At 42.0% G+C, this 14,184-nt stretch overlaps 1 protein-coding gene across 3 annotated transcripts in view; it reads left to right on the top strand.

Annotated features, from left to right (window-relative positions):
• ANO4 (anoctamin 4) overlaps positions 1 to 14,184 on the top strand; it is a 388,767-nt gene that overhangs the window by 65,115 nt on the left and 309,468 nt on the right. Inside the window, exon 1 of one of the 3 annotated variants that reach the window (XM_036891460.2) lies at positions 9,280 to 9,535. The exons of the other annotated variants lie outside the window; for them this stretch is intronic. The gene's annotated coding sequence lies outside the window, so the exon portion shown is untranslated. Of the gene's footprint in view, positions 1 to 9,279; positions 9,536 to 14,184 lie in introns of those variants that run through there. 3 annotated transcript variants of the gene reach the window in all.

Below are 14,184 nucleotides of genomic sequence, written 5' to 3'. Positions count from 1 at the left end.
CATCCCTCCCTTCCCCCTACCCCCTGGCAACCACTGATCTATTTCCAGAATGTCATGTTGTTGGCAGCAGGTGGCATGTAGCCTTTTCAGATTGGCTTCTTTCCCTTAGTAACATGCTTTCAAGACTCTTTCATGGCTTGAGAGCTCATTTCTTTTCAGTGCCAAGTAATATTCCATTGTCTGGATGCGCTGCAGTTTGTATGTTCGCTTACTGAAGGACATCTTGGCTACTGCCATGTGTTTGTAATTATGAATAAAGCTGCTATAAATATCTGTGCAGGTTTCATGTGGACATAGGTTTTCAACCCATTTGGGTAAATGTCAAGGAGCACAATTGCTGCGTGGTTAGCTAAGAGTATAAGGGTGTGTTTAGTTTTATAAGAAACCACTATACTGTTTTCCAAAGTGGTTGTAGGACCTTTGCATGTCCACCAGTAATAGAGATTTCATTTTGTTAGAGGTTCAAGAGACTTCTTAAAAATTCATAAAAAGGAAAAACACTCATCTGTACAAAGGTGTAGAATGGTCAGTACATCGCCTGGTTTCATTTCACAAAATATGAAACACTCCTTTAAAATGCTCTCTCTGCTTTCTCCTCTCAGCTCAAATAGAACCCAAAACTGGTTGCAGAGAAATGAGGAGAAATTGTGTAAAAACTACAGATTAGATAATCACATCTAGTGTACATGAAGCACTGATCTTATAGTTCATTCTTGATTTTCTGCTTGTGGATCAGCAACACTGGGAGTGTGAGGGGCATGGGCTTTCTTCTGCCTCCCCGGCTGATTCAGCAGGCGTCTGCAGTCACTGGGTGGGCTTCCTTGCTGGTATGTATGTCCCCCATCTAGCCACCCAAAGGGAGGATTAGTTCTTCAGGTGCTAATGGCCACTGGCATCTGTGGGCCAAGTTTTATTCCACTCCTTGAAGCACACTGTAGCTAACTGCCTGTGAGATAAATAAAGGGTGAAGAAACTGGAAAATCCTCTGGCTGGTGTAGAGGGTCCATTGTAAGCTCTAGGTCTTGTCCTGTCTCCAGAAGCTACACCCCATGTTGCAATGGTGCCTGTATGTTGGGTGGGCCACCGGGCTTCTAAGGAACATACACACCCAAGGGGTAGCCCTGCTCTTAAGAGTGAAATTCTGCACACAGGAAAATGCTGGCAACATCTCTCCAAGAAGCCCCTTCTGCTGGAGAATCAGTGGTCTTTCTTCTGCTGGGTAGTTCCAAGTAGAACATTTGTTTGGAATGCTTTATTGTCCCCCAGTGCCCCAATTAGTTGGGTTACCATTAAAGGCCAGGAGTTTCAGAAGTTGAGTCTTTGTGGAGTAAATTAATACCTGTGGGTATTTTATAATCTCAAGAAGGAGAATTCTTAGATTTAAATTTTAAAAGTGAGCTAGTTAAAAATGAGCTCAGGGATTTATAAATTCTTTGAACTGAAGGATTTCCCCCCCAATCATATGAAAAACAATTCTACAAATATACACTGAGCATCCATATGTGCTGGTTATTGTGATAAGCTGAGGGGTTAGAAAGATAGGTAAGATACTTTTCCATCCTTCGTGGAATGCAGAGTCTGGTAAGTGGGTCAGATACACAGGGAAACCCAGTTTTTCTATTACCATTTATTTGAGGATCTTCATAGTTTATTTCTGGGGATATGAAGATGAATAAAACTCAGGACTGCGACTTTTCTGGAGGAATCTGACAGTAAAATAGTTATAATGCTGTGTGATCAGTGCTAATTTAGAAAGGGTTAAGTCTGCTGGAATATAGGGAGTGAGTATTAGGGAACATTTCAAAGAGAATGGAGATGCTTGAATTAGATCCTGAAGAAAAAGTAAGAATTCAGGAGAAGGAGGGCAGGGATAAGAAATTCTAAGCAATGGAAAAAGCTGTGGCAGGACCCTGGAATTTAAATAGTTTGGGTGAGTTCTGGAGCTCTGAGTATCAGGACGTGGATGAATGGGTGGGGGCAAGTGGGAGTGATGGCAAGAGAAAAGGTAGAGCAAGCAATCTGGGGTGTGCGGGTGTGGGGGCTCCCGGTGTTAGGTTAAGGAATGCCCTTCATCCTGCACAGGCTGAGGAGCAGGGTTCTCAGTGGGAGAAGGCATGACAGGGGTTTCATTTAAAAATCCTCAAGTAGCTGCAAAGGATGGACCTGACAGTGTGAGGCTCAAGTCAGGAAGACTGCTTCTGAGACTATCACATTAGCCCAGGGGGGAATTGGTAGCCAGACTAGGGCAGCAGCTGTGGAAGATGATGGAAGTAAGAATGAAACGTTCAGGAGGTGGTATGGACATGGTGAGTTAAAATAAGTATGATGCTGAGATTTCTATGTACCCTTTAAAGTGGCCCAAAGAGCCTAATGTGTAAGAGTTCAATGCATATCATTTTCATTGGGCAGTAGAGTAGATGGTGTTGCTCTTTAATGGGAAAAAAGGAAAGCCAGAGGAAGAGCAGGTTTGAGAGAAAAAGATGTGTTTAGTATTAGGTCTAGGATGTTTTCCCATTAAAGAAAAACAACAGCTACCTGTTTCCTACTTGCTGCCAGTGACAGATTGGCATGCTCTTGCTAATTGAAAATACTCTAATTGAAAACTGTGTCCTTCCAGGTGACCACTGGAAAGTAACCTTCATGCATTATACAGGATTGCCATGGTTATTTATTTATTAGGCCTTTTCTCAGGCTGGCCTAGTCAGAAACAGGGATGCTGTGATCGGGCTCCGGAGGATTTCTGTATCTTGCCTTCAGGACGGCTCCCTGGGATGAAAGGGAAATTGCCTGGATTCCTGGGCTTCTGATACTCTGAAACCATTTGTTCTGGTGGATGCTTTAGAGATCCGGGATCTTGTCAGTTTCTTCTCAGATAAGCTTGGAACAGAGCAGTTTTAACCTAAAATAAGGAAAGGGAAATGGGAAATAAGGATCCAGTGAATCTGTTGATTTACTAAATAAACATAATTTAACACTTTTGTTTAGTACTTCCCTCCCAGTACAGAGGTATGGATCAGCATTCTATTCTTGGTAAGTTCCTGTTTCTAGTGGGGCAGAAGATGGCATATTGCTGTAGGTGCCCCTTGCCCCTGGGTAGTATTTTAATGTCTATCACACATTATTCAATATTTGTATAAATTTGAATATTGTGGTATTGCCCTGGGTGACTCTTAAGATTTCATTCCCCTCAATAGTCAAGGATAATTGGGACTTACAAAAGTATAGAACATAGAAACAGTTGTACAAACATGTGTCATGCTATAAATATTCAAGAAATGTATATACTGAGTACGCATTAGCTCCTGGACACTATTTTAGGCTCTGGGGACACAATGAGGAACACAAAAGAGATGATCTTTGCTTGAAAGGAGCATACAGTAGTGCAGCAGAGAGACAAATCAGCAATCAAATAAGATGTTTAGAGACAAATGTTAGGAAAAGAGTAAAAACTAATATGCAGGAAAATGATTGGCAGGGTCAGGGAAGCCTTGCTGGTAAGACGCTCTATGAGGATCTAAGGGAACAGGGTTCCTGGCAGAGGAAATACAGGCACAGACCCTGGGGTGGGATGAGCTCTGTCAGTTCAAGAAACAGAAGGGCAGTGGTTGGGGTATAGGCAGATATTGTTAGGGAGAATGGCTAGCTTTTTCCAATCAGTAATGGAATGCTTATTAGGCTCATAAACATACTAGATGTATATACACTCCCTATAAATATTTATACCCCTTCTCATGCAGCGGTGTAGTGGGGTAGGTGTTGTTACTCCCATTTCCTAGATGAGGGTACTGGGTGGCGGGATCAGGCCTGGCTAGGCCCTTCTGTTCTTAACTGCAGGCTGGCAGAAGTGAAGCAAGGCATTTGGAGTGCCTAAGTGCTGAGTCACTGGCCTCCTGGGCTGGCTTGCATAACGTATCTGTCTTAATATATATTTTGTGAAGGCTTTGAGGGGATATTAACAATTATTAACCCCTGATGACAGCAGCACCAATAACTATGCTACTAACATATATTTTATGATTTATAAAGTACTTTACCATACAGTTCCACATATGCAACTCAGAAGAGTCCTTCAGATAAACAGGACAAGTTTTATTCTCATTTAGGTTAAGAGATGACCTGTGGTGACACAGGAGATAGGGCTGGAACTTGGCTCTCGTGCTTGTAGTCCAGGTCCTTTCCTTAAACTATGGAAACTCCTGAAGGAAGAAGCAGGTCTATATGGCTCCTAAGCTTACAGTCTTTCAGACTTCCAGAAAACAAATCTGTACTTTCTTCAAAGTGTTTCTGATGGATCCATAAAAGATGGATCACGCATCATGTTTTTATTGAGCTCCTATTGTGTACCAGACACTGCGAACATCAAAAGACCCCAATTAAATGGGTTATGGGGTACCAATTTAGCACAGTGTTATTTGCCCTTTAATAATAATAATAATAATAAAAACTAGAAAAATTGCTACAGAACTAGAGGAAGAAGTGATTAAGTTACTTTGGGCAATTTAGGGAAAGCTTTGCCAAGAAGAAAACAGTAAACTGGGCTCTGAAGGATGAATAGTAGGGTTTCTCCAGGGAGATAAGGTTGTTCTAGGAAAAACAGATTACCACCATAAAAGACTATGGTGTCTCTGAGGAATAGAGAGTAAGGAGTTATATCCAGAGCCTGGGATATGTAGGAAGCAGTGGTGGGAGATGATGCTGGTAGACTGAAGTCAGATTGCCAGGGACTTTAAATGTCAGGCTCTGGAGCTGCTGCATTTGGCCTGATCATGCCACGTTTGTTAGCAAGGGAAAGGCATGGTTATATTTGCTGTGTTTTAGACAGCAGATGCTGTTAGCAAGGGGAGATGGTATTGGAAGAGAGAAAAAGTTAGGAGCTATTGTAATAGTTGAGAGGGAACAAGGCCCTGAATTGGTTGTAATCCCTAATTAGGTGTTGAGAATTGTGGCGGTAACTTTGGTGAAATTTAAGGACTAATTGGATGTGGAGACACACCACTTGGATTTTAGATGCACATGCTAGTTTTGCATTTGTAGACACACACATATGCTCCTTATTTCGGTCTCCTCAGTCTCAGTCCAGCTCTCTGACTCTTCAAGCCAGCTGTAGAGTTATTTTTCTAACTTCAGAAAGAAGAGGAAAACATTGTACGTCTGTGATCACAAGGATTCTTTATTATTTGATCTTTCATTATCCCATAGGATTCTTCTGGCTGAGAAACGCTGAGTGCAAACAAATGTTTTAAGAGTTGGATGCCATGACCATATTTACATACTGCAGATTATTTACCTCTTACGTATTTGGAGCTGTGCTGCATATTTGAAAGCCTGCCTACTAAGCACTTTGGGAAAATTATTCTCAGCCAGTGACCTCTGGTCACATTAGCAGAACAACCTATTCTCTCTGGAGTTTATGCCTTCCACTGAATACTGAAGGAGAATTTAGGTGTTAGGTAAGGGAATATACTGTAATGTTTGTGTCAGATCCCACACTTTTCTGGAATATGCTTTCCTCCTACTCTTCTAGTAATTGAGGACCACTCATCCTGATTTTAAAATCTAACGAAGGGTCAGAGTTGGGAAAAATAAATCGAGAAATAAAAATTACTTGCTCTTTTTAAGTACCAAGAATTCATTTCTGTTGAATAACAGGGTTATGTTTAATCTCTGAGGTGAAGAGAACTTTTCTTATTTCACATGTATTTGTCTCATTCCTATTTCACCCAATTTCATGTAATACTGTGGGAAGCATCCCCAAATAATCTCACACATATACTGAAAACCATTTTGGTGGGTCTCTTCCATGTCCAAATCTGTATGTTTTCATGGAGAAGAGGAAGCATTTTTGAGGCTGTTTGGATTCATATACTGGTGGTGTCACCTGGGCAAGAAACTTAACTTCCCTGAGTCCCAGTTACTCCAATGAACATAATAATAATCATGTCCTAGGAGTGCTATGTAGACTGAGAGAGACACGAAGCACCTAGAATAAAGTGTGGCACAAAGTAGTATGAAAACAAATAAAGGGAAACTTCACTGACGTACGTACACAATTCAAATTACCTTGTAGACTTAAAAAAAAAAAAAAGGCATTAAATCATGATGTTGTAGAATTTTAGCCATGTTCTGTTGGCCATTCAAATGGCCCTCTAAGAAACACTTCGCGAACTTTTCACGCATTACATACTGTTGTTAACACCAGGGAGCAATATACAGTCCCTGAAGTTGTACCAAGTTTAATTGACTTGGGTCAATATTTTGTATTTCACCTTAAATTAACTGCCATTTGTTGCTATCTGAAATGGGAAGTGTTTCTGTCATGTTTGAGGAGGGTGGGGTGGAAAAGTGGAAAACTTTAAAAGTTAATTGCATTTGACTAGGTGACTGGAATATCCCCTTTCATTGACCTAATTGTTATATAGATGTAATTATTTAATCTAAGTAATTTGTACTTCTGCAGTTTTATCATTTTCATGCTTCATTATCACCCTATATTTTCAAGGTATTGAATCTGTTCCCTAAACGGTATTAATCTCAATTACTCTGGGAGCTTTAAATAATATTCCCTCATTAAATATGTTCTTTGTTATGCAGCCCATGTTTTTGCAGTGTCAGAAGCTGCTGATGCTGATAAAAGCAAATATTTAGTTAAAAACCTTTTCATGTTTTAATTAGACTAAAGAAATAATTTGTGCATTTGTATTTCCCAAATGGCTTTGGTTATGGAAAACACCTCATTAGGCTAATTTAAAACCAGAGTCCAAAGTCCAACCTTAGTTTCACTTGAGGGACATTAAAATAGAACATTTTTTGTCCTGGCAAGAATCACAGTGCTGAAATTTCAAAAAGATTGGAATCTGTCCATGAGACTGTAAACTTGCTGAAGGCAGGGACTGCCACTTCCAAGTCTCCATACCCCTGACGTAGTAGGTCTGTTTTAAATGTTTGCTGACTGGAGTTGACCTGACGTGAGTATTTAGTCAAAATTTGAGACTCGTTCTCCCAGATTTTCCTTATTTAATGTACATGGACTACCCTAGCAAACCATCTTCTCCTCATTTCCAAAATGTCATGTTATTATGTTCATCTCAATGTGTGTGGAACGTTTTTACGGTCTCCCGCTGTGACTCATTTGGGGGGTGAGTTAGCTGCTTCCTTGGAGCTCTGTCCTTCCTTTAAGCTGTGGTGCCCGGGCTCCCCAGAGTGCGCTTGCCTCCAGGTGGAGATCACAGCAAAACGTCTAAGGTACTTCCACGTTGAGGCATAAAAACAGAAAATGAAAAACTCTGTATCAAGAAATACCATTTGACCCGGGTATCCCACTCCTAGGAATTTACCCAAAGAATACAAGCTCTCAGATTCCAAAAGACACATAAACCCCGATGTTTATCGCAGCACTATTTACAATAACCAAGAAATGGAAGCAACCTAAGTGTCCATCAGTAGATGAATGGATAAAGAAGAAGTGGTACATAGACACAATGGAATACTATTCAGCCATAAGAAGAAAACAGATCCTACCATCTGCAACAACATGGATGGAGCTAGAGGGTATTTTGCTCAGTGAAATAAGCCAGGTGGAGAAAGACAAGTACCAAATGATATTCCTCTTTTGTGGAGTATAACAATGAAGCAAAACTGAAGGAACAAAATAGCAGCAGATTCACAAACTCCAAGAAGGGAGTAGTGGTTACCAATGGGGAGGGGTGGGAGAGGATGGGTAGGGAGGGAGGGAGAAGGGGATTGTGGGGTATCATGATTGGTGCACATGGTGTGTGTGGGGTCACGGGGAAGACAGTGTAGCACAGAGAAGACAAGTAGTGACTCTGTGGCATCTTGCTATGCTGATGGACAGTGACTGCAATAGGATATGGGGGGGACTTGATAATATGGGTGATTGTAGTGACCACATTGTTTTTCATGTGAAACCTTCATAAGAGTGTATATCAATAATACCTTAATAAAAATATTGTTAAAAAGAAAATAAAAAGGAGATGAAGTGACCAGAGCTTTCTCTCCCCACCATGTGAGGCTATGATGTGAAGGCAGCTAACTGCAAACCAGGATGAAGGCACTAAAAAAAAAACAAAAAACAAAAAACTCTGTATCATATGAGCCTCCTGAATGACCAACCAACCCAGGGGTATTTGTATCTTCCTGTTACCTCTTGGCAAGCATGTGGGAACTAGTGTTTTCTGCAGAGACAAAAAGGTGACCCAAGACAATCTCCACAAGTTGAAAAGTTCTGACATTTTACCGTGGAGTCCAGTTTGATTGGTATTTAACTGTGCAACCTACTCCCCTATCTCATTTAATCACAGCAAAAACATATTAATATATACTAAGTTTATAGGTTCAATATTAAAACAGAATGGGGAAAAAGCAAGTGGGAAAAGTATAAAATTTTCCACTCATCGTTTCATCACCGCTAAGAGATTTGCCCCTTCCGTTAACCTCGCTCAGGGTTTCTCACACTTCTGTGTGCCTATGAATTATTCTACAAGGTTGTTTTACCCAAAACCACATACTTTCTGTCTTAGGGTGATTTAAGAGACCTCACAGGGAGATGTTAGCTATTTTTATAAATTCGTCTCTAACAAGTACTTCTATACATGTATGACACAAGAAAAGGAATGAAACTGAGAGGCAGATTTCTAGAAAGCCCTTTAATATTCCTCTAAAATTTTCTCTTGTGAAATAGGGAGCCTGGTCATCTCATCCTGCATGTTGACCATAGAGAAGCTTAGATCCAAGGTGCCATTACTGTACTCATGGTGACCTCTGCACACGTGAGCAGGGCTGTCTGCTCTGTGAGATGCCAATAGACACAACGTAGGGTGGGTTTCAAGTCCGGCGTCTTGGCAGAGATGCTGTGGGATGCCCAGGAAACTCCCTGAGTGGCTGGCATAATTATGAGGCTTTGGACCTTGTTTTCCACACCAAGCAAACATCATCAGCAACTGGGTGGAGGATAAGACGCCAATTTTTCCAAACTTCTCTTTGAAGCAGGGGGCTGTCCTGCCTCCTTCAGACCGGCTTTCTGTCGTTGGCTGCTCTTCTGTCACACTGACACGGCCCCCTGGCTGGGCTGATTGGTCGCTGGCAATAACTGATATGGAATACTGATACTCCCACCGGCGGCTCCCTGGACTCCCGGGAGGCTCCTTTCCGCCCCCGCCTCCCCTTGCCGACCCCGGCCTGGTGCCCGGCCAGCCCCGACCATGCCGCCCCTGCACCGGGGGGGAGGGCTAGTCCTGGGCGTGAGGCTCTGACAGCGGAGAGATCCGCCAGGCTGCGTTCGCGCCGGCCCGCCCTCGGGAGAGTCCTGTCCCGGACTTCTCAGGGCTTCCACGGCCCCAACAACTGCATGCGGGCCGAGGCGAGGCTGGAAAGGACTTGTGTGTGGCGGTTTTATCGCTTCTCAACACTTTGCTGGCCTCCTCGCGGGCTGTGCCTGGAGCTTCGCGGTGGATTTCTTTCTGCCTAAGGCACCGAGGCGGCATCCTTTCTCCATCCGTCTGCTCTTTCTATTTTTATGGTAAGTGCTCCCGTTGAATGAGCTGCTCTGCTGCAGGGATCTGAAGGCTCTCCCTCGCTCTCTTCCCAGCTAAGCTTAGTGACCTCTCTGCGGTTCTCCTGTTTTCGTGGATCCATGTCTGGGGCGATCCAGCTCACTAAGATACCAGGGGTCATTTGTCTGGATTGTTTTGTCTTTTTCATTTTTTTTCCCCCTGTGAACCTGAGCTCCTCGGCTGCGATGGAAACATAAGCACTCTCTCTTTGTCCTTGAAGCGGCAGCCAGGGAAATGTGTTCACGATGGGAAACTGCAGCAATGTGCAGGGAATCTGTGGAGGGTGACTGACAAATCTGGGCAAGATAAACCCTTGGCATGCTGGGGTGCACGCTAGGAAGCCGGAGGGGCCGTGGCTGATCGGCCCACGTAACAAACTGTTCCATCTTTCCGGGTGAAGACGAGCACCCGTGTGAGTTATGTTGGAGTCGGCTGTGGGCAGCCGCGCCGTGAGCACCTGCCGGTGGGTCCAGAATGGTCCTGTACCTTGTGGGCTTCGCAACTCGGGCAGTAACGTTCGCGGCGGGAGGAATCCTGCACTGGCCGACCGACTAACTCATGACCTCATTGCTTCTTTCCCTTTGGAAGCTCAGGGTGTCTGTTCTGCAAAACATATTTTATATCCTCTTCAGAGGGTGGCAGAGTAGGGATGATAGGAACATTTTTGAGTTGGCAACATAGTTTCATTCTCCTGCTGGGAGATAAAATGCTCTGGGGCTGTTCAAACGGTTGGACTTTCGTAAGAGAAAATAAGCAGGTTTCTGCGGAAGAACATGCGTGTTGCAGCATCCACAGGCAGATTGTTTATTCCAGGGCGTTACTCTTAGGATAGTGTTCTGATTTTTCACCTGGTCTCCAGAGGTTTGCTGCAGAGAGTACTTCAAGTCTATTACTGGCTGGCTTTTGAAGCCTAAAGGAAACCAAGAACATTTAGGCACAGTTCTCAAACTGTAGTTTGAAGGAATCTCTACAGAGAGATTATCTGCTTATTCTTTTGGTCAATACAGCATTCCAATGAAGCAGCTTCACGGTTGTTAATCTACTTAGTTCTTTTCCAGTTTTGGGCTGGAGATGGGTCATCCTATTTGATTTTGTGTGGGTTTTCTAATCCTGGTCCATTTCACTCTAGACAGGGTACCATCAAATGAAATTCAGCCTCTGACTTGTAAGATGCTATACTAACACATGTGAATTTTGGGGGGATAATAAACGAGGGAAAAAATGTGGGGTGAGATTTGTGGTCTCTCTCCCTGGTGATTGGGAGTTTGGGATGTAAAAAGTTCCTTAACTGTCTTGTTGATTCTCCCAACTTTTGTGGATTTTTCTTAAAATAGTGGTGATGACATCAGGCATATGCTTCTATTCTGTTCCCTGGGTCTAAAGTAGATACATTTGGTGTTTTTGGTAGAGGATTCTTTGCAAAAATGAAAGTATACATGTAAATAAAGAGCAAGAATTTGTAGGTGTTTACATGATAGCCCAGTTTCAGAGTAAAACCAGCAAATCGGTTAATAGCAGCAACCACAAAAAATTAGAAACCTTGCAGACTGTTGTCTCTGAGTCCTTAAATAATGTTTGAGATAGTTTTAGCATTGTTTAGATTAGCTGTTTTAATTTCCACTTGTTATTATACTTGATTATGGCTCAGCAGTATTGTGATTTGACTGACAGACTTCTCGGATTCCTTTGACGGTTCTATCGTGTTTACTTTTTTGCCTCCATCCTAAATAGTGTTTTCTTACTTTGCCTGTTTTTCTTTTCTCCAATTGCAAGGATTTTTATCAGATGCCTGGCAACTTGAGGTATGCATCAAGATAGAGTTAGAGCTAGCTTGTGTGTTATGGAAATAGATTCTGTATTTCACACTGCAGGCAATTTCAGATGCATTTAGAAAATACTTTAATTAGTAGCAGCTTTAGCTTTGAGAGAGACGATTCTTTAGGCTTCCTTTATTTTGTTGAACAAAATGTTTTCTTATGCAATCAGAATTGTATGAATATGTTAGCATATACACAAATGTACTGTTTATTTGTGACAGTTAAGTGTGCATAGTTTTAATAGTTGTAACATGTTCATTTAGAGAACAGAAGAAACATTCCTGAGGTATTGCTTGGCATGCTCTAGCTAGCTTTTTTTTTTCCGGGAAGGGATTTCCCCACTTCCCACTCCCCCTCCTCCAGATAACGCCTTTGGGGATTTCTTTGAAATGGGAGAGTGCATTCTTCAGCATTTCCTTCTCTCACAGCATGGTGTCATATTAATGCCTGTGCAGGGTCTCTGAAAACAGACTAGAAAACTACTGCAGGAAAAATTGATAAAAGCTGTGCAGAGTGGAGCCGGTAGCCTCTTAGTGTGATGACTTCACTGCAACATTCTATTTGTGTGTGTTTATTTAGCTGCTGTGCCTTGCCCTGATTTTGCTTGACACTCTAGCACGCTGAAAGTATTTGAAATGGGTCTAGAAATACCTACATTGGTCTAGATGCAGTTATTCATTCTTCATACCTTAATTACAGCTATCATCAAACAGTACTTTTACTTTCAGTGGTGTTTTAGTTTGAAGCCTGCTGCTCGTATTGTGAATCAGTATGCTCCATTTTCCCCCTTTCTGTTTTCTCTCTTCCACATCTGCCTTACATATATTTCTATATGTGACCATGCATATGTGTTCTCATATAAACTCACAGTGGAAATCGATGATTAATAAAGTTGGTTACAGCCTCTCTTTTAGTAACTGAACTCTAAGGTTCAACCTGTAATCATGGAACTGAGAGAAGAAATTGTCCCTATTAATACAAATATAACCTCATCCTCTGCAGGCATTCTTGTCATTGAAGCTATTTTCCATAGTTGATTACCAGGACCAGAAATAGAATCAGTTTAGCATTTTAATTAATGACATTCTAGATCCATCTAGGTTGAACTGCCCTCAAGTCTTGACATATTTACTACCTGAAAGGTCTTTGTATTAAGAGGGGGAGTTTATGGCTGATACAAAGTAAAACAATTTGATTATGTGATATAATTTTTCTTTGGGAACTGAATGAACTGTATCATAAGGATGTTGGCTGAATTTTTCTGCTGCTTTTTCCAATATAATTAATAGTCCCTTTACCATCTCTCCATGAGCCTCTTTTACAGAGTAAGAAGAGTAATGTACAACTCCCACATAAAGCTGCTTAGAGGAAGGACTGCTCTTCAACAGAGACTCAAAACCATTTCTAACACCAGCTACAGTGATCTACTTTGAAAGGAACTTGCTATTCAATTGGCAACTCAGACAGATTGTATAAAATAGGAGAAATGCTTCATGAGCTGTGTTGAATACTGCATTTTTGATCTGTGCCTCCCTACTGAATTCACTTAGGACTATAACCACTAGGTCAGCTTTGCAGATAAAAAATTCATGTCATCAGTAGCATAATAATCTAGCCATGCTGTCATAAATGTTTATGTTGCAAGTTATATCTCTTGGGTGGTAGAGGGAGATGGCAGAATTTTGGAGGAGAACCAAATCACTAGCCCCAAAAAAATGCAAGACGAAAGGGGAAAATTCTTCCCTTTATTTAGCATTTAATTATCTAGTCAGGCTGTTGGCTCTTAAGTCTAAAAAATCCAAGAAATTGTTAAAAACACATAATGACAGGGTTTGTGGTCCTTTTCTCTAATAGAAATTTTGACCCTTAATTAGGCATCTGCTGAGTGACCTTTTGGCTTGTGTGAGCCAGCAGCCAATCTTATAGAAAGCAGACATATTGTAATACAACAGGAATTCACTTACTTACATTTTTCCTCTTGGTCCCCCACTGGGGACCTCCTGGGAGTGTCAGAGAGGGAATGAGCATCTGGAGACCATCAGAGACCACAGTCAGTCACATTGGGTGTCTTTGGGACCCTGGGTTCCTGTTCAACCCTGTCCACTAACTGGCTATGACTCAAACCCCTATCTGCTCCATTGGGGTTGGGTCAGATAGTCCCAGAAAGTTTTCCCAATCATTAAAAATTGTGGGCTTTTATTATACCTCTGTTTTTTTATTAGATAGATGGTTATTTCTAAGGCAATTGACCCAGATTAGATATTCTTGGACGGGGTAGTCTTGTACCTTCCCTTGGTCCTACAAAGCCGACAGCCATCATGACATCGAAGTTACTCAGAAAAGTGTGATCATGGTAAACATTCATGAATAAGGCTTACGTGTATATGATAACCATGTACTTACCCTGGAACATTCTGAAATATCTCTTCTTGCCCTCAAAAGTGACTTACTCTCTCATTTCCTAGAGGAGCAAGTTAAGGTTCAGGGAGGTTAAGAGGTTCAGTGCCTTCCCCAGGGTTGGATACCTGGTTAGGCCTGGACAAGACAGTTTAGTGAGATGTGTATGGATTTACTCAGACCCCTGTTCCTTCCTGGTATGGGGCCACTTCCACAGTACACAGCTGACACTTACTGTGTCATTCATTGCTCACAAAACTGCTTTGTGGCATCTAACTCACTGTTGCCCATTATTTCTGGGTTCATTTCATGCAGATTACGTGGTTGTACCAGTCACAGTGAGTCACATCAGGCAAATGTTTATGGTAATTTGCTCAGGCTTCTGTAGAAATGTATTTTTT

Source organism: Manis pentadactyla, chromosome 10, assembly GCF_030020395.1.
Source record: "Manis pentadactyla isolate mManPen7 chromosome 10, mManPen7.hap1, whole genome shotgun sequence".
Classification (NCBI taxonomy): domain Eukaryota; kingdom Metazoa; phylum Chordata; class Mammalia; order Pholidota; family Manidae; genus Manis; species Manis pentadactyla.
The sequence above is the reverse complement of the archived record's forward strand: the minus strand, read 5'-3'. Positions and strand labels throughout refer to the sequence as shown.